Source organism: Gossypium hirsutum, chromosome A12, assembly GCF_007990345.1.
Source record: "Gossypium hirsutum isolate 1008001.06 chromosome A12, Gossypium_hirsutum_v2.1, whole genome shotgun sequence".
NCBI lineage: Eukaryota > Viridiplantae > Streptophyta > Magnoliopsida > Malvales > Malvaceae > Gossypium > Gossypium hirsutum.
In genome coordinates, this window is record NC_053435.1 from 68,509,581 (window position 1) to 68,532,193 (window position 22,613).

The 22,613-nt window shown below is 35.0% G+C and overlaps 1 non-coding gene across 1 annotated transcript; it reads left to right on the forward strand.

Annotated features, from left to right (window-relative positions):
* Positions 1-1,110: 1,110 nt before the first annotated feature.
* On the forward strand, positions 1,111-1,216 carry LOC121211762 (small nucleolar RNA R71). The gene has a single exon (XR_005906980.1). It is a non-coding gene; the product is annotated as a small nucleolar RNA R71 (small nucleolar RNA).
* The last annotated feature ends 21,397 nt before the right edge of the window (positions 1,217-22,613 follow it).

The following is a 22,613-nucleotide window of genomic DNA, read 5'->3' on the forward strand; positions in this document are numbered from 1 at the left end:
CAGTTCAGTATTTGTTCAAGTGCTTCAACCAACGGGATATTGATATGAAGTTCCTTGAGTATGTCTAGGAACTTCTTGAATTGAACTTCCTACTTCTGCTTTTGAAGTCTTTGAGGGTAGGGTGGTGGAAGCTTCTTTACTGGAACTGGTTGATTTGTCTACTATGGCAATTCTACATCTAACGAAGTTGTTAGTTTATCAGAATTAGCTGGTTCAGAAGTTACCTTATCGGATTTTGCAGATTCAGGTTCCAGTGAAACTAAAATTTTAACACTCGGTTGAACTTCCTCTAAGTCTTGAGCATCAGATGGCTCCTTTTCAACTTCTACATTGTTGAGCTCTAATGTTTTTTCACTCCTCAATGTCAATGCTTTACAATGCTCCTTCCCTGCTTTACAATGCTTTACAATGTTCAGTTGCAAGCTGGCCCATTTGGTTTTCCAGGTTTTTCACTGTAGCTATTTGGCTTTGGATTAAGGCATCATTCTTGGCTATGTATGCGTTCAACAAGTTTTCTAAGCCATTGGATGGTCCAGCTTGAGGTTATTTCTAAACTTGTTTGATAAAAATAAGTGGTTGGGTTGGTCTAGGTTGGGATATATGTTACTGGGTCCAGCCCCTTCGTTACTCTAAGAGAAATTAGGGTGGTTTCACCATGATGGGTTATAGGAATTGGATTGTAGTCCTTTCCTTACTTAGTTTTCGTTCTGGTTACCCATGTAATACATGGATTTTGGGTTTGATGGACATTCTTCTAACAGATGTCCTTTCTTGCAATAGACACAGGCTACATTTTCAAATTGATTCAGTGGCTATGCTGCAAAACTATTAAACCCATTAGTGGTAAAATTTTTAAGCATTGAGGATATTAAGAATACCCGAGATGCGAGTGAAGTAAGAGCATCTACTTCATGTATTCCAGTGACTCGTCTTCCTGACACTGCTCGATTGGTTGGCCATTCATAATTTTTGCTGGCAATCCTCTCGGTGATTTCATAAGCCTCATTGTAAGACTTTTAAAGGAGAGCAACATTAGCAGAGGTGTCCACTACCATCCTCGTGTGAGCATTGAGACCATCATAAAACGTTTCAAGTTGGATGCAATATGGGATTCCATGATGAGGGCACCTTTGTAATAATTCTTTGTACCTTTCCTATGCCTCATAAAGGACCCATCATCCGTTTGTTGGAAAGTAGTCATTTCGTTCCTCAACTTAGCATTCTTGCTAGGTGAGAAATACTTCATAAGGAATCTTTCTGCTAACTCTTGCCAAGTGGAAATTGAATTTGGTGGCAATGAGTTCAACCAGGCTTGAGCTTTGTCCCTTAGCAAATATGAAAACAACTTCAATCGTAGTGCATCTTCGGGTACTCTGGCTAACTTGAAAGAATCGCTCACTTCCATGAACACTCATAAGTGCAAGTGAGGATCTTCGGTAGGCATTCCACTGAATTAGTCCACTGTTTGAAGAATCTGGAACATGACTGGCTTTAGCTCGAACTGTTGTGCCTCAATTTTGGGTCTCCTAATACCCGAATTAAGACCATGAAACACTGGCACGGCATTCTATCTTAGAGCTCTATTCCTATCGTTAACAATAAGGATAGGATTTTGAGCAGGGTTTCCTCCATTTCCTTGATTCAGATTTTTGAAATTCATCCATTTGGTCCTTCTCTAACTTGCTTGTCTTTTTCGCTGTCAAAAAGTTCTTTCAATCTCAGGGTCTACAGGAAGTAAATTGATAATTCATTTCATACTTATAAACACCTAAAATAAACACAAAAAAATTAATTAATTTAAAATTGAACAAGAAAATAAACGAAAATGCAAAATTAACAAATTCACAAACAATGACTTTTTAAAATAGTCCCTGGCAACATCACCAAAAATTTGGAACGACAAAAATGTGTAAGTGTACACAATCGCAACAAGTAATAAAATGACAAGTAAGTGTTTGAGTTATTGTACCCACAAGGACTGTGAAAAGGATTATTTATGAATGCAATTAAAAACACTTTGGTGAAGAAAAAAATTTTGATTTGAGGTGGTGATTAAAAACTAAGATTTTTAACCAAGTAAAATAATTAAAAAGAAAATAAAAGTTCCAATGCACGATCTCAAAAGATGATTTTAATCACTATGACATAAGATTAATTACATTTATTAACTTAGAACTATTAAACTCATGTTTATGTTGTTACGAATAAATTCACGGCAACTTGGTAATTTGCTAACTTATGAACATACTTACCTACCAAAATCCATTTATCTTTTGACTATATCTCTATGTCAATTCAACTGATTAAAAAAATTTTAATAAACAAATGTGTTAATTCATATACATACTTATAAAATTAAAATAATCTCTTGTACATATCTCTATGCCAATTCAAACAATTAATTCAATCTCGTAAGAACATAAAAGATTATGTGAGGTAATAATGTATTTCTACCTTGAAACAGTTTAATCACAATAATCTAGCAAATTATGCAAGGCTAATGTATCATTAGATACTATTTCTAATTTAACCCTCAGCTACCTTAGATGATTAAACACTGATTAAGTATCGTGTCAATTAATTACAATTTCAATCTGTTTAAATAATTAATTCATTAATTACCTTACAATTATAATGTAAGAATAACTTAGTCATGGTTTTACTTAATTAAACATCTTACTGAGGCCTATAACAACACAAACACAATTTTAATAAATTAAGTAGATGAAATGCAATCAATCTAACACGAATTAAATTTAAGCCATATTAACTAAATTAAACATATCAACATCACAAATATTCTTAGACATGTTCATCATAACAACAATAAAATTAGAAAGATAGGGAACTAGAATTAAATCCGGTGTTTTCTCCGTGGCTTGACTAGTTTGCTCCACTCCTCCTTCTCTACTTGTTCTTGTCGAACCGAGGCTTTTATGAACACTTGAATGCTTCTCCAAATGGTGGTTGATTGACTCTTTTTCAAGAGGTGAAATCGGCAAGGGAACAGGGGAAGATAGTGAATAACAATGGAAGGGATGAAGAGAGAAAAATGAGAGAGAAGTGAAGAGATGAGAAGAGTTGAGATGTGTTTGAAGTGAGCAGTTAAGGGGGTATTTATAGGTTGAGAAGGCCGCTAAAAATGGCCAAAATCAGTAGCCAAAGACTCCCCCATGGTTGGCAACACATGTGGCATGTTTGCAGATTTCAAACATGCTATTTTAAGGTAGGGGCAAACTAGAAAGATATAAATAGTGGAGGAGTTTGAATGCAATTTGAAGGAGAATTCAAGGGCCATTTTGCAAGCCAAATAATCAGCCAAGTGAGCTGATTGGGTCAGCATGTGGGACAGTTTTGGGCTGCCCAGTGCTTTGTTAGATCAATTTTCTCGGTTCATCTCAACTTGGCCCCTTTTCATAATTAATTAACAACAATTTATTTAACCCAAATTAAATTGGATTAAAATTAAAATTAATTATATTATGAATTAATACACATAATTTGGACTGTCTTATGCTGAAAAAAATTAATTCACCTTGATGATTCAAAATTGCTTCTTGGTTTTGTGCTTCAAATAGTGTTTGCCGAGCTGTTTGTCACCCTTTTGTAAATCTTTCAAAAATAATTAAAATTAACTAAAAATTTGATATAAAATTAATTAAAATCCAACATGTACATAATATGGGTGAAATTTAATTATTTTATAAATATTTTTTACTTTTCGACACGAATTTTATCGAAACTGCATGAATTTCAGTTAAAAAAAGTATGAAAAAGTCTGTATATTTTCATTTTTCCATATATTCAGCTCCTTAAACTCATTGGGTGCCATATAATATGATGTAATAGACACTATTGGACTACCAGGATACAACTCAATGGCGAACTTCACCTCATGGTCTTGTTGTAATCCATGTAACTCGTCAGGAAACACATTAAGAAAGTCTTGCATAGATCGCATCTCGCAAACCCCTTTCACCAAATCCTACAAACCCATCACAAAAGTGAGATAGGCTTCACAACCTTTACCCAACATCTTCTCTACCTTCAATCTGAGACTACATTAGACATAAATTGAGTTCAATCACCAAGCATAACCACTTCATTGCCTTCACTGCTTTGCAAAGTGACTTTTTAGCTCAAAGTCGATCTTCGCTTTGTGCTAAGTTAGCCAATCCATTTCCAAAATCACGTCGGACCCATCGAATGAAAACTCTATCAAGCTTGCATAGAAAACTTGACCTTGGGTTATTAGAGGACATCTATGATACACTCTATTGACCAATACACTATCCTCAAATAACAAGTAATAGTTGCTCCCTTCTTTATGGTTTCCACTAGTATGCCTAGTTTATTAACTAGTTCACTTAAAACATATGAATGTGTAGAACCAGAGTCAATCAGAGAAAACAAATGAATATTTAGTAGAGTGAAGGTGCCTGTAATAACATCGATGGTACCCTTACAGCATAAACTCGCATGAGGCCTACTACCTCTTCTTCTTAGGTCACAACAGCATGAGCTAAAGTCTGCTACCCAACTAGCCTTGTTTCACTACCTTTTCCTCTTTCTCGTCCATGAGTACCAACTCACAGTTGAGTGGGGATATTAGTTTGAGCTTGTGACCTCTCTTGCCTTTCTGGGTAATCTTTTATAAAGTGATCCTTAAAATCGCACTTGAAACAACCTCTAGTTATCTTTCTACATTCCTCAAGATATTTTGGTTCATAATGTTCGCAATAAGGCCAGCTCATAGACCTATATGAACCCTCCTTTCCATCTTAGTTATTGTTCCTTTGTCGCAAATGATTTGAACTGAAGATTCACTTAACATTTCTTTTAGAATTTTATGGCTCGTGATCCCTCTTAGACATTCACCTAGATACTTACTTCCCATCTTTAGTTTCAAGTTGTGAAGCCTTAATCTCCACGACAACTTTGGTTTTGTCCACCAGCTTGTCAAAGTTCATAGTATCATAAGTTACTACGTATAGTTGGATATCACGATGCAAACCAAATGGAACCTTTGACAATGATCCTTCTATTGCGAGACTATATTTGTTGCGTACTGACTCAATCACACAAAATTTTCCTCATACTCAGCCACAAATAGCTCGCCTTGTACTGGATTGATAAATTCAAGTTTACGAGCTTCCAAATATTGCTCATCCATTAAATTTTTAAAAGTTCCTAAGAAAAAATCCTATGTCAGCTAGTCCAAAACAGTTCCTTACTTCATGGTATTCCACCAACGATGTGCTTCACTGGTGAGTAAGGACACAATGCATCCCAATTTTTCTGGTGAGAACATGCCATTTGCTCAAGGTTTTTCTCCACTCCTCGAATACCACTAAATTCCCTTCCACCTAGAGCATGCAGATGCTCTAGTGGCAATCCATGGTTCATAGGCATAGTGTTGGCACTGGCAACTCACTGAAAAGCACCAATCATGTAACAACCCATTTTTAGTGAAATCAGAACAGTGGTTTTGGGACCACAAATCCAAAGTCAAAATAATTATTTTACTATTATTTTAATATTTAAAACATGATAATATGTTTGTGAGAAAGTTTCGTTAAGAAATTTTACTGTTTGATTAGTCAATTTGATAAAAAGGACTAAATCGCGTAAGTGCAAAAGTGATGTTCTAATAGCTAGAAGTATTAAATGGCTATGAAATTAAATAGTGGAGGTCCTTATGTTGTAATTATACCCTTATTAAGGTTAGTGGACATTTATGTACATGGTTTATATGGATTTTTAATGTTATACATTAAGGTTAAATAAGTAAATTAATAAATAAGTTAGTAAATAATAAAAGAACAAAGAAAACATTTTTATTTTCTCATCTTCCCCAACTTAATATTGAGAAATAAAACACCATTTGAGAACTTGGATGGTTCGGCCAAGCACTTCCTTGTATGTAAGTTCATTTTTGTCTTGTTTTTAATGATTTTCATCTTTTTGAGATCATTGCAACTGGGTCTAGCTAGCCCTAGACTAATTTGCAAAATTGTTAAAGGTTTAGGATGTTTCCATTAATGAATATATATGATCTTTAATGATTGATGATAGATTATGAATGTTTGGTGATAGTTATACAAGTTTTGTTAAGTGATTTTTAGTAAAAATGCAAATTAGGGATTAAATTGTGAAATATAAAAAGTTTATAGGTAAATTGTGAAATAAATGAAAAATATGGGCTAATATGTATACTAGGAAAATTTGACTAGCATGGGCTGGTATCAAATTGCATTAATTTGTGTTTTTATAAAATAAGGACTAAATTGTAAAAGTTGTGAACTACTTGGGGCAAAAGTGTAAATGTGCTTTAATAAGTGTTTTGGATTAAATTGAATAGAAATATTATTAAATAAGTTAAATTTGATTACATATAGATCAAGAAAAGCTAAATTCGGATCTAGATTTGGGGAAAAACAAAATACTCGACTAATCAACCTATTTCATCATTTTTGTGAACCAATGTAAGTTGGTATGATTAATAAGCTTAATGTTATATGTGTTTATATGCTTGAATATTATATTTGTGACATCATGACACTGCGAAATCTATTGAAAATGTATTGAGACAGTGAGAATTCCCGATTGAACCTGAGGAATTGATAGGATACTAGTGACATGTCATTAGGGGTTATTGTGATTATATGATCGGGGTGCTGGTCCTGTACGTCCTACCGGTGGCTGAATATATCAGCATGTGTTGTGGTCACTTGACAGCTTTTGTGAGCAGCACCGTGTAGCTACGTCTTGACTAACAGCTTGTGTGAGCAGGCCCGTTGATAGCTCGAAAGTGAGCGAATATGTGATATGAGATTGAGATAACATTCACTATGTATGTGGTACTTTTGTGCGAGATTCCCGAGTATCTGATATTATTCTGAATGGTTCAACTGGAAAAGATGATGGTACGGGAATATAAGCAATGATATGGATCAGTTCAGGTACTCGTGATAAGTATGGCAAGTAAGTTATAATTGATAAGTTTATATGAAACGTAAGTGAAAGTTGATGAATTTATACTTGATACATAGAATTATGGCAAAGGGAAAATTGTTGATTTGAATGTAATACTTATGTTACTTATGTTCTTTAAATGGTGAATGGATAGGAAAATTATACTTATTATTAATCATATGAGCTTACTAAGCTATAAAGCTTACTCTATTTATTTTTCCCTATTTTATAGTAATTTCAAAGATAGCTCGGATTCGAGGATCGTCGGAGACTTCATCACACTACCAAGCTATCGTTTTGGTACTTTTGAATTTATGTTTTTGGAATCTAAGGCATGTATAGGAACAATGGTCATTTTGTTATATAAGTTGATGATGAATTTAGCCGTTTGAATTGACTTATAAATGTCTATGGTTTGGTTGTGTATATATATGTGTGTGCATATGGCTTATGTTATGGATTGAGGTTGACTTTGTGATGCTTATTGATAGTAGGTATTGTGGTTGTCAAATGGTTGATATTTGAGAAGATATATGCTTGTAAACTTGAGCATAATGATGCATGTTTGGAAATGTTTACTTAGTTGAATTGTATATGTGAATTTATTATAATGTAATGGTCTCTTTTGTGACTTGTGTATATTGTGGATAATGGAGTTGATTTGGCATGAATTAAGCTTGATTTAGTTGGTTTTAATGCCTATATATATGCTATGTTTTGGTGCCATTTGGTTTGGTGTAGTTGCATTCAGATTTGAGTGGCAAAATGGCTTGGTAAATAGCCTATTTCTTTCCACACAAGCAGAGACACGGGCATGTGTGATACAAGGCCAGGTTACATGGTTGTCTGTCCATTGGTGTTGAATTAAAAATCAAGTCAGTATGTTCCACACAGCTTAGCACACGGGCGTGTGATTTGCCATGTGGCCTAAGTTAGTATACCTTACAGGTTTGGCACGGCCTGGTACACGGGCGTGTGTGGCCATTTTAGGGCACACGGGTTGGCCACACAGGCTTGTATGTTGTCCGTGTGACCCGAGTCAAAAAGTTACACATGGTGGGACACGGGTTGGACATGGCCATGTGATCCTATTTCGAATATCCACATGAAATGTGACAAAGGCATGTCTTTGGTCATGTGTCCACACAGGCATGTGTCCTCTATATTTTGCAAAAATTTTCTAAGTGTGAAAAGTTTCTAAAGTTATCTGTTTAGTCCTGAACCACCCCAAATGCATGTTTTGGGCTTCGTAGGCTCGTATTAGGGACGATATGAATGATTTTGATTGATGATTAATTGAATTTGAGAAATGTATGTGAAATGTATGATTATTGTACTGTAAGTCCAGTAATGCTCTATAACCCTATTCTGGCGTTGAATACGGGTGAGGGGTGTTACATTTATTGGTTTCAAAGCTATGGTTTAGTCGATTCTCGGACTAATGTACCATATGTAAAAGTCTAGCTATACATGCCATATATAAATTGTGATAGTGTGATATCTTCTGACAGTTTAAATCGTGTTTTCGTATAGTAAATGGATCCTAATTGAGTTGTTGCTGATGATGTAGAAAGCAATGCGCCTGCCTCCATTCACGGAGTAGCACAATCTGAGTCTAGACTCGTATCGGGTAGCCAGGGAGAGGAGAGGCTAAAAAATCCTTCTTTTAGATGATGAACAAGAAGTTTATGGTGTCAGTTCAAACAAATCCAGCTGCAAAACAACCTCCACCCCACCTAATCCCCAATTAGTTCTCGTATTTCCTAAAGGTGTGGAATTTCTATGATTGAATAAGCCGCCAGTTGATAAGATTCAAAAATAATGAGATGAAGAATTTAGAGCTAATGTGGATGACAATTCTGAGATAGCCGAGTTTTGGCTTGAAAACACTATCAGAGTATTTGATGAACTTTCTTGCATACCGACAGAGTGTTTAAAATGTGTCGTATCACTTCTGAGGGACATTGTGTATCAATGGTGGAACACTTTGGTGTCGGTGGTACCGAGAGAAAGAGTTACCTAGGATTTCTTTCAAGCTGAGTTCAAAATGAAATACATCAGTCAATGATTCATTGATAAAAAATGCATAGAGTTTCTAGAGTTGAACCAGAGCCGTATGTTTGTGATAGAGTATGAGTGAGAGTTCGTGAGACTCAATAAATATGCTAGGGAATGTGTTTCAACTGAGGCCATTATGTGCAAGAGATTTGAAGATGGGTTGAACATGGATATCAGATTGCTAGTCGGGATTCTCAAGTTGAAAGAATTTGTGGTGCTAGTTGACAGAGCCTGTAAAGCCGAAAAACTTGGCAAAGAAAAGAGAAAGGCTGATTTCGAGGCTAGAGATTCAAGAAAGAGATTAATGAGCAAACCATATCAATCCTTGTCAAAGAAATCATGAGCCTTGTATAAATTCTAATAGAGATCATTGAAAGAAACACTCGAGTTCCAAAGCCCAAGCTACATCAATAGCGAGCATTGGTAATGCTAGATTTAATAGACTTGAATGTCAGCGATGCAGAAGATGACATCCTGGTGAATGTAGAATAAATGACCGGGCTTGTTTCAAATGTGGCTCGCAAGATCACTTTATCCGGGATTGTCTTTAGTTAAATGAGAAAGATAAATCTCAGAATGCATGATCAAGCAATACAACTTCTAGAGGGAGACCAACCCAAAACACTGGAAGTATGAGTGGTAATCACGGTACTATGGGAATTCTATAGTGGCATCAGAGCCTAGAGCACCTGATAAAACTTACACAATTTGCGCTCACGAAGATGCATCATCACCTGTTGTTATCACTGGTACAGTTTCTCTTTATGACACTAATGTAATTGCATTGATTGATTCTAGATCGATTCATTCATATATTTGTATGAATTTGGTGTCTAGTAAGAGTTTATCAGTTGAGTCTACTGAGTTTGTGGTTCAAGTATCGAACCCCTTAGGCAAATATGTTTTAGTTGATAAAGTTTGCAAGAACGATCCTTTAATGACTCGGGGTTACTATTTTCTGGAAAATTTGATGCTTTTACCGTTTGATGAGTTTGATGTAATTCTGGGTATGGATTGGTTGACGCTACATGATGTCATTGTGAATTGTAGATGAAAGACAATTGAATAGAAATGTCAGAATAGTGAAATCATTCGAATTGAATCAAATGAGTCGAGTAAATTACCTGTTGTGATTTCGTCTATGTCAGCTCAGGGATGTGTAAGAAAAGGTTGCAAAGTTTATCTTGCTTATGTTTTAGATACAAAAGTGTCTAAATCAAAAATTGAGTCAGTGCCAATTGTCTGTGAGTATCCGGGTGTGTTTCTAGAAGAGTTACGGGGGTTGCCACCGATCAGAGAGGTCAAATTTGCTATTGAATTCGTATCGGGAACATCACCAATATCGATAGCTCCATATAGAATGGCTCCGACAGAGTTGAAAGAGTTAAAAGCTTAGCTGCAAGAGTTAACAGATAGAGGCTTTGTGTGACCTAGTTTTTCGTCCTGGAGTGCGCCAGTGTTGTTTGTAAAGAAGAAAGACGGATCAACGAGAATGTGTATTGATTATAGCTTAACAAGGTTACAATGAAGAACAAATATCATTTACCGAGAATTGATGATTTGTTTGATTTGTAACACCTGTCACCTGTATTCAATACTGAAATAGGGTTACAGAGCATTATCAGACTTATAACACATATAACCATACTTTTCTCATACATTCAATCAATTCATACAGTCATCATTCATTCTCAATCAATTTGTCCCTTATAATAGCCTACAATGCCTTAAACATATTTTAGAAATAGTTCGGGACAAAACTGATAATTCAGAACAAGTTGGGGAAACTTAGAAAATTTTTCTTAAAAATTAGGACACACGCCCGTGTGGGTAGGCCGTGTGTCTCACACGATTACCAGACACGTCCGTGTCACAAGCCATGTGAAAATACGGGGTACATACTGACTTAGGTCACTCGGCCAACCACACGCCCATGTGTCTAGCCCTTGCGCCCTTCAAAGTGGCCACACATGCCAGTATGCCAATCCGTGTGCTAGGCCATGCCAAAACTATAGGGTATACTGACTTATACAACAAGGCCAATTCACACGCCCGTGTGCTAGGTCGTGTACCAATTTGGGGGGTATACTAACTTGTACCACACGGCCAGTCACTGGCCCATGTGTGAGGAGCATACTGACTTCATTTTAATTTCAACAAAAGGGGACACATAGCAGTGTAACATGACTATGTGTCACACACAGCTGAGGCACACGCCCGTGTCTCTACATGTGTGGACAAAAATAGGCTATCTGCAAAGCCATTTTTTTACCACCCTATTTTTACATACCTGCACAAACATAATTTCCAACATTTATAACCCAATAAGCAGCCAATCTACAACATTTCATACACATTTTATACCAATTCAACATAGTATTCAAATACCTAATTAAAATCATGCATTTTCCATTCATATGCTTATCACATATCAAGATAACATTGCATATTTCTATTCCATCTACTACTTGCCATAACATTCCATAGTTGAATACTTTTGCACAATCAAACATGATACCAAGTTAAGCCAAATCACATGGCTTTAACATATACCACAACATGTACCAAAATCACCATCTTAAGTAACTATAACTATCATCTTAATAACTAGCCTATACATGCTATATTTACATATACCCATAAGTTCAAAGGTACCAATCAAAAGCTAGATAGTGTGATGCGTAACTCTGACTTTATCTTAATCGAGTGAGCTATTGAACCTCTACAAAACAAGGAAAAGAAACAAAATAAGCTTTATAGCTTAGCAAGCCGGTATAATTCAAAATTTAACTTACCATTTATACATAATCAAATAATTAAACAAAGTATATCAAATTCACTTGCCAAATGCCTATACACAAGCATTCATCAAAATGTTAGTCTCATAAGTACATACAATCAACCTTTATCTCAATTTCATACATCAATGTATTATATCATACCAATTTTAAGTAACTTGTATAACATAGGTAACAATTTATTCTTATTCATATAATCGACAATTCATTTATATAACTAGTAATTCATCTGTATAACCATTATCAGATTTATTCCTATTGAACCTAATAGAATATCAATAGATAAATAGGTGATACACACTAAGTGTATTAATCAGTAACCAGTCAATTCATCACCGTATTCGCTCTTTCGAGCTATGATTGGTAAGCTCCTCATGAACTCATGGACAGTAAGCTCTATTGAGCTAAAACAGTAAGCTCTGACGAGTAGAGAATAGTAAGCTCTTACGAGCTGATATATCGGTAAGCTCATACAAGCTACGGTGAGTTTCACAACACATGCAGGATCTCGACCTAAACAGTAACCCTAGTGACATGTCACTCGTATCCTACGAGTTCATACGGTTCAAACAGGGCTCAGTAACCATCAAACTATATCAATAAGGCATTCAAAATTTGAATATATTATTTACTCAATTACATACATTCATTTCAAATAATTACAAGTGTTCAAAAGTTTGATTCTAATTATACGAACTTACCTCGTATCACTCGGATAACAAATATCGGCTAATCGTCAACCTTTCCTTTTATCTGATCTAGATTCAATCATTGCTTATCTTGATCAATTTAATCTTGCAAGTTTCGAACCCTAAAACCACTTCTATGGCCTCTTCTTCTTTGTATTTTCGGCTAAAAGAGAAAGATGGACAACAATTTCATTTTGTTTTTATTTAATTAACCTATAATAACCAAATTACAAAAATAACCTTATTAATATAATTTAAAAATCACTTAATGCTTGTCCATCTTTGTCCACTCACAAAATTAATGGTATAATTTCCATTTAAGGCCACCATAATTAAAAGCTAAAGGTATTTGACACCTTTAACTAATAGAACATGCATTTTACATTTTACGCGATTTAGTTCTTTTTACCGAATTAAGCATTCAAAAAGTAAAATTAATTTATGAAACTTTCACACAATATTTATTTAATAAAATAATAAAATAAATATTTTGACTTTGGATTTTTGGTTCCGAAACCACTATTCTGTTTTGAATAAAAACAGGCTGTTACATGACCAATTGAAAGGGGCAACACTGTTCTCGAAGATTGATTTGCGGTCTAGTTACTATCAGTTGCGAGTGAAAGATTCGGATGTACCAAAAACTACATTCAGAACGAGTTATGGGCATTATGAATTTCTTGTTATGCCTTTCAGATTAACTAATGCTCCTGCAGTTTTAATGGATTTGATGAATCAAATCTTTAGACCGTATTTAGACAGATTTGTGGTTGTATTCATTGACGACATTCTGATTTATTCACGAGATGAGTCTGAGCATGTCGAGCATTTGAGAATTATGTTACAAACCTTGAGAGATAAGCAATTGTTCGCTAAATTCAGTAAATATGAGTTTTGGCTCCGAGAAGTCAGATTTTGGGGACATATTGTTTTAACGGAAGTTATACGAGTTGATCCGGGCAAGATTTCAGCAGTTGTTGATTGGAAACTACTGAGAAGTGTATCCAAAATTAGAAGCTTTCTGGGATTAGCTAGCTAATATCGATGTTTTGTTAAAGGGCTCTCGATGATTGCTACAGCTATGACTAGATTGTTACAAAAAGATATGAAGTTCAAGTGGTCTGAAAAATGTCAGCAGAGTTGTGAACAGTTGAAAGAATTGTTAACTGAAGCACCAGTGTTGGTTTAACCTAAGTCGAGTAAAGATTTTGTGATTTTTAGCGACACATCATTGAACGGTTTGGGTTGCATTTTGATGCAAGAAGGAAAAGTGATAGCTTCTGCCTCTAGACAGTTAAAGCCACGTGAAAAGAATTATCTGACGCACGATTTAGAGTTGGCCACTATTATTTTTGCATTGAAAATTTGGCGACATCATTTGTACGGTGAAAAGTGCCACATCTTTACCGATCACAATAGTTTGAAATACATAATGACTCAGAAATATTTGAATTTGAGACAACAAAGATGGCTCGAACTATTGAAAGACTATGAGTTAGTGATTGATTATCATACGAGGAAAGTGAATGTAGTCGTAGATGTTTTGAGTAGAAAATTATTATTTATTTTGCGAGCGATGAATACTCAGCTAAGCTTGTCCGATGATGGTTTTATACTAGCATATTTGAAAGCTAAACCGGTTTTTCTTCAACAAATTTGTGAAGCTAAGAATTGTGATACCGAGTTACAAGATAAAAGAGTGCAATGTGAGTCAATTAGTGATCCAGACTATCAGATCGAATCTGATGATTGTTTAATTTTTCGAGGTAGAATTTCATACCAAATAATTTTGAACTTATTCAGAAAATTTTACACAAAACACACAATGGTTGTTTATCTGTTCACCCGGGAAGTACTAAAATATATAAAGATCTGAAACAGTTGTATTGGTGGTCAGGCATGAAACGTGACATTTCAGAGTTTGTGTCGAGATGTTTAGTTTGTCAACAAGTAAAAGCTGAGCGTCAAGTACCTTCGAGATTACTACAACTTGTAATAATACCTGAGTGGAAATGGGATAGAGTTACGATGGATTTCATATCATGTTTTCCCCTGTCTCTAAATAAGAAAAATGCTATTTGGGTTGTTGTTGATCGACTAACGAAATCAGCACATTTCATTTTGGTACGTACATATTATTCACTTGATAAATTAGCTGAATTGTACATTTCTAAAATCATTAGATTGCGCAGGGTGCCAATGTCTATTATTTCGGATAGAGATCCAAGGTTTACGTTGCGATTTTGGAAGAAATTGCAAGAAGCTCTGGGTATGAGATTAAACTTTAGTACTGCATTGTATCCGTAAACCGACAGTCAATTTGAGAGAGTAATTTAGATTCTTGAAGATATGCTTCGTTGTTGTATTTTGGAATTTGAAGACAATTGAGAGAAATATTTTCCATTGGTTGAATTCGTGTAAAACAACAACTTTCAATCGAGCATAAAAATGGCACTGTATGAAGCTTTGTATGGTCACAAATGTCGAACTCCATTGTATTGGATCGAACATAGTGAGAAAAAGATTCATGGGGTTGATTTGATTAGATAGACTGAAGAAAAAGTGAAAGTAATTTGTGACAGTTTGAAAGCAACTTTAGATCGATAGAAATCGTATGTGGATTTGAAATGCAAAGACATTGAATTTTAGATTGGTGACAAAGTATTTCTAAAAGTATCTCCATGGGAGAAAATTCTTAGATTTGGTCGTAAAGTTAAACTGAGTCCGCGATTCATCGGGCCGTATAAAATCATAGAAAGAATAAGGCCACTAGCATATCGACTAGCTCTACCGTGTGAGTTAGAAAATATCCATAATGTGTTTCATGTTTCGATGTTATGTCAATATAGATCAGATTCGTCACATGTAATTTCACCGACAGAGATTGAAATTCAACCTGATATGACATATAATGAAGAACCGATCAGAATTTTAGCTCATGAGGTTAAAGAGTTGAGAAATAAAAGCATAGGTTTAGTGAAAGTAATTTGGCAACGGAACGGTATCGAAGAAGACACGTGGGAGCCCAAGGAAGCGATGAGAAAACAGTACCCTAACCTCTTTTCTGGTAAGATTTTCAAGGACGAAAATTCCTAAGGGGGAAAAGTTGTAACATCCCTTTTTTGTCAAATTAGAACAGTGGTTTCAGGACCACAAATCCAAAGTCAAAATAATTATTTTATTATTATTTTAATATTTACAGCATGATAATATGTTTGTGTGAAAGTTTCATTCAGAAATTTTGTCGTTTGATTAGTCAATTTGATAAAAAGGACTAAATCGCATAAAGTGCAAAAGGGATGTTCTAATACTAGAAGTATTAAATGGCTATGAAATTAAATAGTGAAGGTCCTTATATTGTAATTATACCCTTATTAAGGTTAGTGGACATTTATGTACATGGTTTTTGTGGATTTTTAATGTTATACATTAAGGTTAAATAAGTAAATTAACAAATAAGATAGTAAATAATAAAAGAAACAAAGAAAAAATTTTTATTTTCTCATCTTCCCCAATCAATTATTGAGAAATAAAACACCATTGGAGAACTTTGAAGGTTTGACCAAGCACTTCATTGCATGTATGTTCATTTTCGTCCCGTTTTTAATGATTTCTATGTTTTTGAGATCGTTACAACTAGGTCTAGCTAGCCCAGGTACTAATTTTTAAAATTGTTAAAGGTTTAGGATCTTGCCATTGATGAATATGTATGAGTTTTAATTATTGATGATAGATTATGAATGTTTGGTGATAGCTATACAAGTTTTGTTAAGTGATTTTTAGTAAAAATGCAAATTAGGGATTAAATTGTGAAGTATGAAAAGTTTGTGGGTAAACTGTGGAATAAATGAAAAATATGGGCTAATATGTGTACTAGGAAAATTCGACTAGCATGGGTTGGTATCAAATTGCATTAATTTGTGTTTTTATGAAATACAGACTAAATTGTAAAAGTTGTAAAATAATTGGGGCAAAAGTGTAAATGTGCTTTCATGAGTGTTTTGGGTTAAATTGAATAGAAAGATTATTAAATAAGTTAAATTTCATTAAATATAGATCAAGAAAAGCGAAATTCAGATCTAGATCAGGGGTAAAACAAAGTACTCGACTAATCGACCTATTCCATCGTTTTTGTGAATCGAGGTAAGTTGGTATGATTAATAAGCTTAATGTTATATGTGTTTATATGATTGAATATTATATTTGTGATATTATGACACTTCAGAATCTATCATAATGTATTGAAATAGTGAGAATTCTCAATTGAACATTAGAAATATATAGGATACTAGTGACATGTCATTAGGGGTTATTGTAATTATATGATCCGGATGCTAGTCCTATACATCCTACTAGTGGCTAAGTATACCGGCATATGTTGCGATTACTTGACAGCTTGTGTGAGCAGCACCGTGTAGCTACGTCTTAACTGACAGCTTGTGTGAGCAGGCCCGTTGATAGCTCGAGAGTGAGCAAATATGTGATATGACATTGAGATAGCATTGGCTATGTATGTGGCACTTTGGTGTGAGATTCCCCAGTATCCGATATTATTCTGAAAGATTCTATAACATCTCATTTTTGGGTCAAATTAGAAAAGTGGTTTCGAAACCACAAATCTGAAGTAGAAATATTGATTTTATTATTGTTTTAAGGTCTACAGTATGATCAAATGATTGTGTTAAAACTTCGTTAAGAAATTTTATCGATAGAGTGTCCAATTTGACTAATAGGACTAAATTACAATAGGTGCAAAATATGTGTTCTAGAATCTAGAGGTGTTTAATTGTAATGAATTTTTAAATTGAAGGTCATTCAATGGTAATTAGACCATTATACTTTAAGTTGGACAAAAATGGACATGGTTAGATAAAATTACAAAGTTTTAAGTGAAGGGCATTTTGGTCATTTGGTAAATAAAGACAAAAATAACTAAAATAAAAGATGTTCATCTTCATCAAATTAGTCCCTTAGCCGAAATTCCAAGGGTCTCTATAGCTAGGATTTTTCCAAGCTTTCAAGCTCGATTGTAAGTTCGTTATTGCATCGTTTTCAATGATTTTTTTGTTTTTAAAGTTGTCTCAACCTAATCTAGCTATTTCAAGGACTAATTTGAAAGAAAATCAAAGTCTAAAATTTCACCCATGTTGAATATTTGTGTATTTTGATATCTAATGGTAGAAAATGTATGTTTGATGTTGGGTGAACAACATTTACCAAGTGATTTTTGATGAAAATGTCAAATAGGGACCTATTTGTAAAAGTTGTAAAACGTATGTAAAAATGTGAATAAATGAAAAATGTGGGCTGATATGAGTACTAGTAATATTCAACTAGGCTTGGGTAATGAAGAAATCGAATGAAATGCATTTTACGAGTCTAGGGACTAAAATGTAAAAAGTTTAAAAGTTAGGGGACAAAATGTAATTTTTTCCATAACGTGTTTTTGGGATTAAATTGAATAATGTGATGATTGAATGAGTTAAATGTGGTATTATAGATCAAGAAAGACGAGGTTTTGACCTAAACCGAGGAAAGAACAAAGTTGTGGACTAACTCGAACTATTAGCCATTTTGTATCGAGGTAAGTTCGTATGTAAAAAATAAGCTTTATAATAGTTGTATTTAAATGATTTAATATTGCATGAATTGTATATTTGATTATGTGAATGAGTATAACTCAACGAACGAGTTCGATGACGAATCGACAAGCAAGAAAACCTGTTTGAACCTTAGGAATAGGGTAGGATACAAGTGACATGTCACTAGGGTCATTATGTGTTATGTGATAATGTGGTCCAGATGCTGGTCATGTACATCCTACCGATGGCTACGTAACACCCCTTACCCGTATCCAACACCGGAACAGGGTTCGAGGTATCACCGGACTTAAACACAAACTAACATACAAAATCAAGACATAAATTTCCATCCAAATTTAAAACTTTTCATTTTTAATTATGTTGTCCCTAAAACGAACCTACAAGGCCCAAAAAATGCATTCGAGGTGGTTTGGGACTAAACCAAGAACTTTAGAAAATCCTACAACACTAAGAAAATTTTTCATCAAAATAGGGTCACACACCCGTGTAGCTGGAGACATGCCTGTGTAGGTTGACCGTGTGGTCACACATGCCCGTGTAGGTTGACCGTGTGGTCACACACGCCCGTGTCCCTAACCCGTGTAACTCTCTGTTTATGATGTCATGCACCAAAGGAAGTCACACAGCCAAGTCACACACCCATGTGCTAGGTCGAGTGGCGAATTTAATTTTCGTAATTTTTCATAAAATAGGTGCAGACTTCACATGCCCTAGACACACGCCCATGTCCCTAGGTCGTGTCCTTCACATAGCTAAGACACACGGCCATGTCTCTACCCGTGTGGACAAAATAAAGCTATTTACCAAACCATTTTCCCACCCTTACTTGCACCAACCTACACAACAACAAGCAACACCAAATCCAAGCATATACATACAACCGAATCAACCACAAACAAGATATCAATACATCATTTGCACATACTAACATCTATCATGCATAAACATCTCATACTTTCTTTTCTGTTCATGCCAATTTCATCTTCATGATAAGCTTCATCACATAAATATACTGATGACCAATAAAATTAATATTAGCCAACTTCCAATAGCCATATACAAAATGAATCATTAACCATTACAATGCCAACACATTTGGCTAAACCAATATGACACATAACAAAATAACCAAGTCCCTATACATGCCATACTCAAAATATTGAAACCAAGTATACCCCAAAGCAACCGTTTGATAGTGTGAATTGAGCTCCAATGACCCTCGATCCCCGAGCTAGCTTGGCGACACTATAAGGAATGGAAAGAAAAGGGGAGTAAGCTTTAAAGTTTAGTAAGTTTGCAAGTAAATCACAAGCATCATACATTAATCATAAAATTATTCAACATAAGTTAACATAAATATCATCATGTATCTTAGGCATAACTCACTCATTAGCATTCTGACCAAGAGTTCGTCACATACCAAAGTTCATACTCATGAGTTATACATACATACTTGTACCAACTCGTAACATAGTCACATAGTTTTTCATCTTTGACATACTCTTCGATTACCCATTGAACACTTGGAATACTATCGAATACATGAAAAGTCTTGAACGTAAGTGCCACATATGTAGCCAATGTTACCTCATATCTTATAACACATAGGGCTCGGACAGGAGCTAATCACGGGCCTGCTCACACAAGTTGTTAGTTAAGACGTAGCTACACGGGTTGCTCACACAAGCTGTCAGGTATCCGCAACACATGCCGAACTAACCAGCCACTGGTAGGACATACAAGACCAGCACCCAGATTCACATAGATTACATAACACATGGTTTCATAGTGACATGTCACTTGTATCCTAAACTATTCCTAAGGTTTAACCGGGATTTTCTCATCGTCGAAACCTCAGTGAATATTTCTATAGAAACAATCGTATAATTTATACAATATCAAGAATTATATATATGATATAACATTACATTATTTACACACAAACTTACCCCGGTACAAAATAGTAGGAAATGGACCTAATCGTCAATAACCTTGTTCTTTCCCCGTTCAAGGTACGAACTTCATTTTTCTTGGTCTATAATAGCAAATTTAACTTATTTAATTTTCACATTCTCAATACTGTCCCAAAAATCACATTATAGAAAAATTACAATCTTACCCCTAACTTTTTACATTTTTACAAATTAGTCCTTCGGCTCGTAAAATGAAATATATCATTTTCTTTGTTACCCAACCCTGGCTGAACTTAAATCATGCTCATAACAGTCCACATTTTTCATCAAATCACATTTCTACTACCCATTTTTACAACCTTTACAAATAAGTCATTTTTATGCATTTTCACTAAAAATCACTTAGTAAAAGTTGTTTATCACAACTTAAACATACAATATCTTCCATCAAACATCAATATACATGCATGTCACACATGGGTAAATTTTTAAACATGAACCCTACTTCAAAATAATGGTAGAAATAGATAGATTGAATGATAACGACTTTAAAAATATAAAGAGCATTAAAAACGGGGCTAGGATGCACGTACAATCAAGCTTGAAAGTTGAAGAAACCCTAGCTATGGTGTCCTTTAAATTTTTAGCCATGTTTGAAGAAATATGAGCAAATTTTGGCTTTATTTTCCCTTTTTATTCTTTTATTTACCAAATGACCAAAATGCCCTTAATGCATAACTTTGAAATTTTACCTATTCCTGTCCATTTTTATCCACTAACTTATTCAATGGTCTGATTACCAACTAAGAACCTCTAATTTAAAATCTCATAGCAATTGGACACCTTTAACAAGTAGAACTTAACTTTTTCACATTTTACAATTTAGTCCTTTTGACTAAGTTGAGAGCCCAAACGTCAAAAGTTTTGAACGAGATTTCCATAGTTGAGTTACATAAAACTATATACCATAAAAATATAATAAAATTGATTTTTTACGGTGGATTCGTGGTCCCAAAATCACTGCTCCGATTGGCCCCAAAATCGGGTTGTTACAGGCTGAGTATACCGGCATATGTTACGGATACTTGACAGCTTGTGTGAGCAGCACTGCATAGCTATGTCTTGACTGATAGCTTGTGTGAGGAGGCCTGTTGATAGCTCGAGAGCGAGCAACTATGTGATATGAGACTTGGGTAGCTTTAGCTACATATGTTGCACTTAGTGTGCAAATTTCCTGAGTATCCAACATTTTTATTTCGAGTGGTTCACGGGTATCAAAGATGAGAGTATGTGTAAGTTCATTTCGAGATGGTTCAGGTATGTGTGTAAAGCTCATGTTTACTAAATGCTTGAAATGATGAAAATGAGGTAAGTTTTGTGATGAAATGAATAATGATACTATGGTAAATTTACATTTAATTATGTTGTATTATTTAAATGTTATATGCATGGTAAGGTTGCTTATTTCTTGCATACAAGCTTACTAAACTATATAGCTTACTCTGTTTATTTTCTATGTTTTTATTGTGTCACCAAGCTAGCTCGGATCGGAGATCGTCGAAGATTCGAATCACACTATCAAACTTTCATTTTGGGTGTTGATGATCTTAGTATTTTGAAAGTATGACATGTATAGGGACTTGGTCATTTTGTTATATGTGTCATTATGATTGGCCCAAATGTATTGGCTTGTAATAGCTATTAGTTGATTTGGTACCTTGTCATGCTAATTCACTTATTTTTGCTAACATGGTTGAAAACCTAAGTAATATTCATATATATGCCAATGTCATTGGTGATATGGTCATGGTATGCTTGGTGAATGATGGAATCTGATTCATAGCATGAATGTGAAACGTTAGGAAATGTGATTTATTGATGAGATGATAAGATTGTGCACAATTAGGTGTCTTGAAAGTAGTAAATTGAGGCTTAATGAATGTGAAGTTTGCATGATTGATTTAGGGCATAATAAATGTTGAGTATGATGGATGTTGCTATTGTATTGGCATGTGTTGGTCATAATTGTGGATGTTTTAGTTGCCTAAGTATGTCATTAATTGTGCTATTGAGTTGGTGTAAGTGTAGGTGTAAATGAGGGTGGCAAATGGCTTGTTAAATAGCCTTTATTTGTCCACATGGGTAGACACACGGGAGTGTGTCTAGGCTGTGTGTGACATACGGTCTGTCCCATGGCCATGTGTTTTGGTCGTGTGTCCCCTGCACCTTAATTTTGAGAAACAGAATGCTCAGAATTGAGCATATGAGCAGAGACACGGGCATGTGTCTTAGCCGTATGGATGACACGGCCTCGAACACGAGTGTGTGCCCTGGCCATGTGAAGTCTACACCTATTTTATGGAAATTAATTTTCCACACGGCCTAGCACACGGGTGTGTGACTTGGCCGTGTGACCTCAATTTGTTCGTGGGTTACAAGTCCGAGAGTTACACAAGGTCAGGACATGGGCGTGTGTAGTGACACAGGCTGACCACATGGGCTTGTTCCAAACCTCACGGGTGTGTGACCCCTGTTTATAGTAAATATTTTCTAAATTTTGTAAGAATTTCTAAAGTT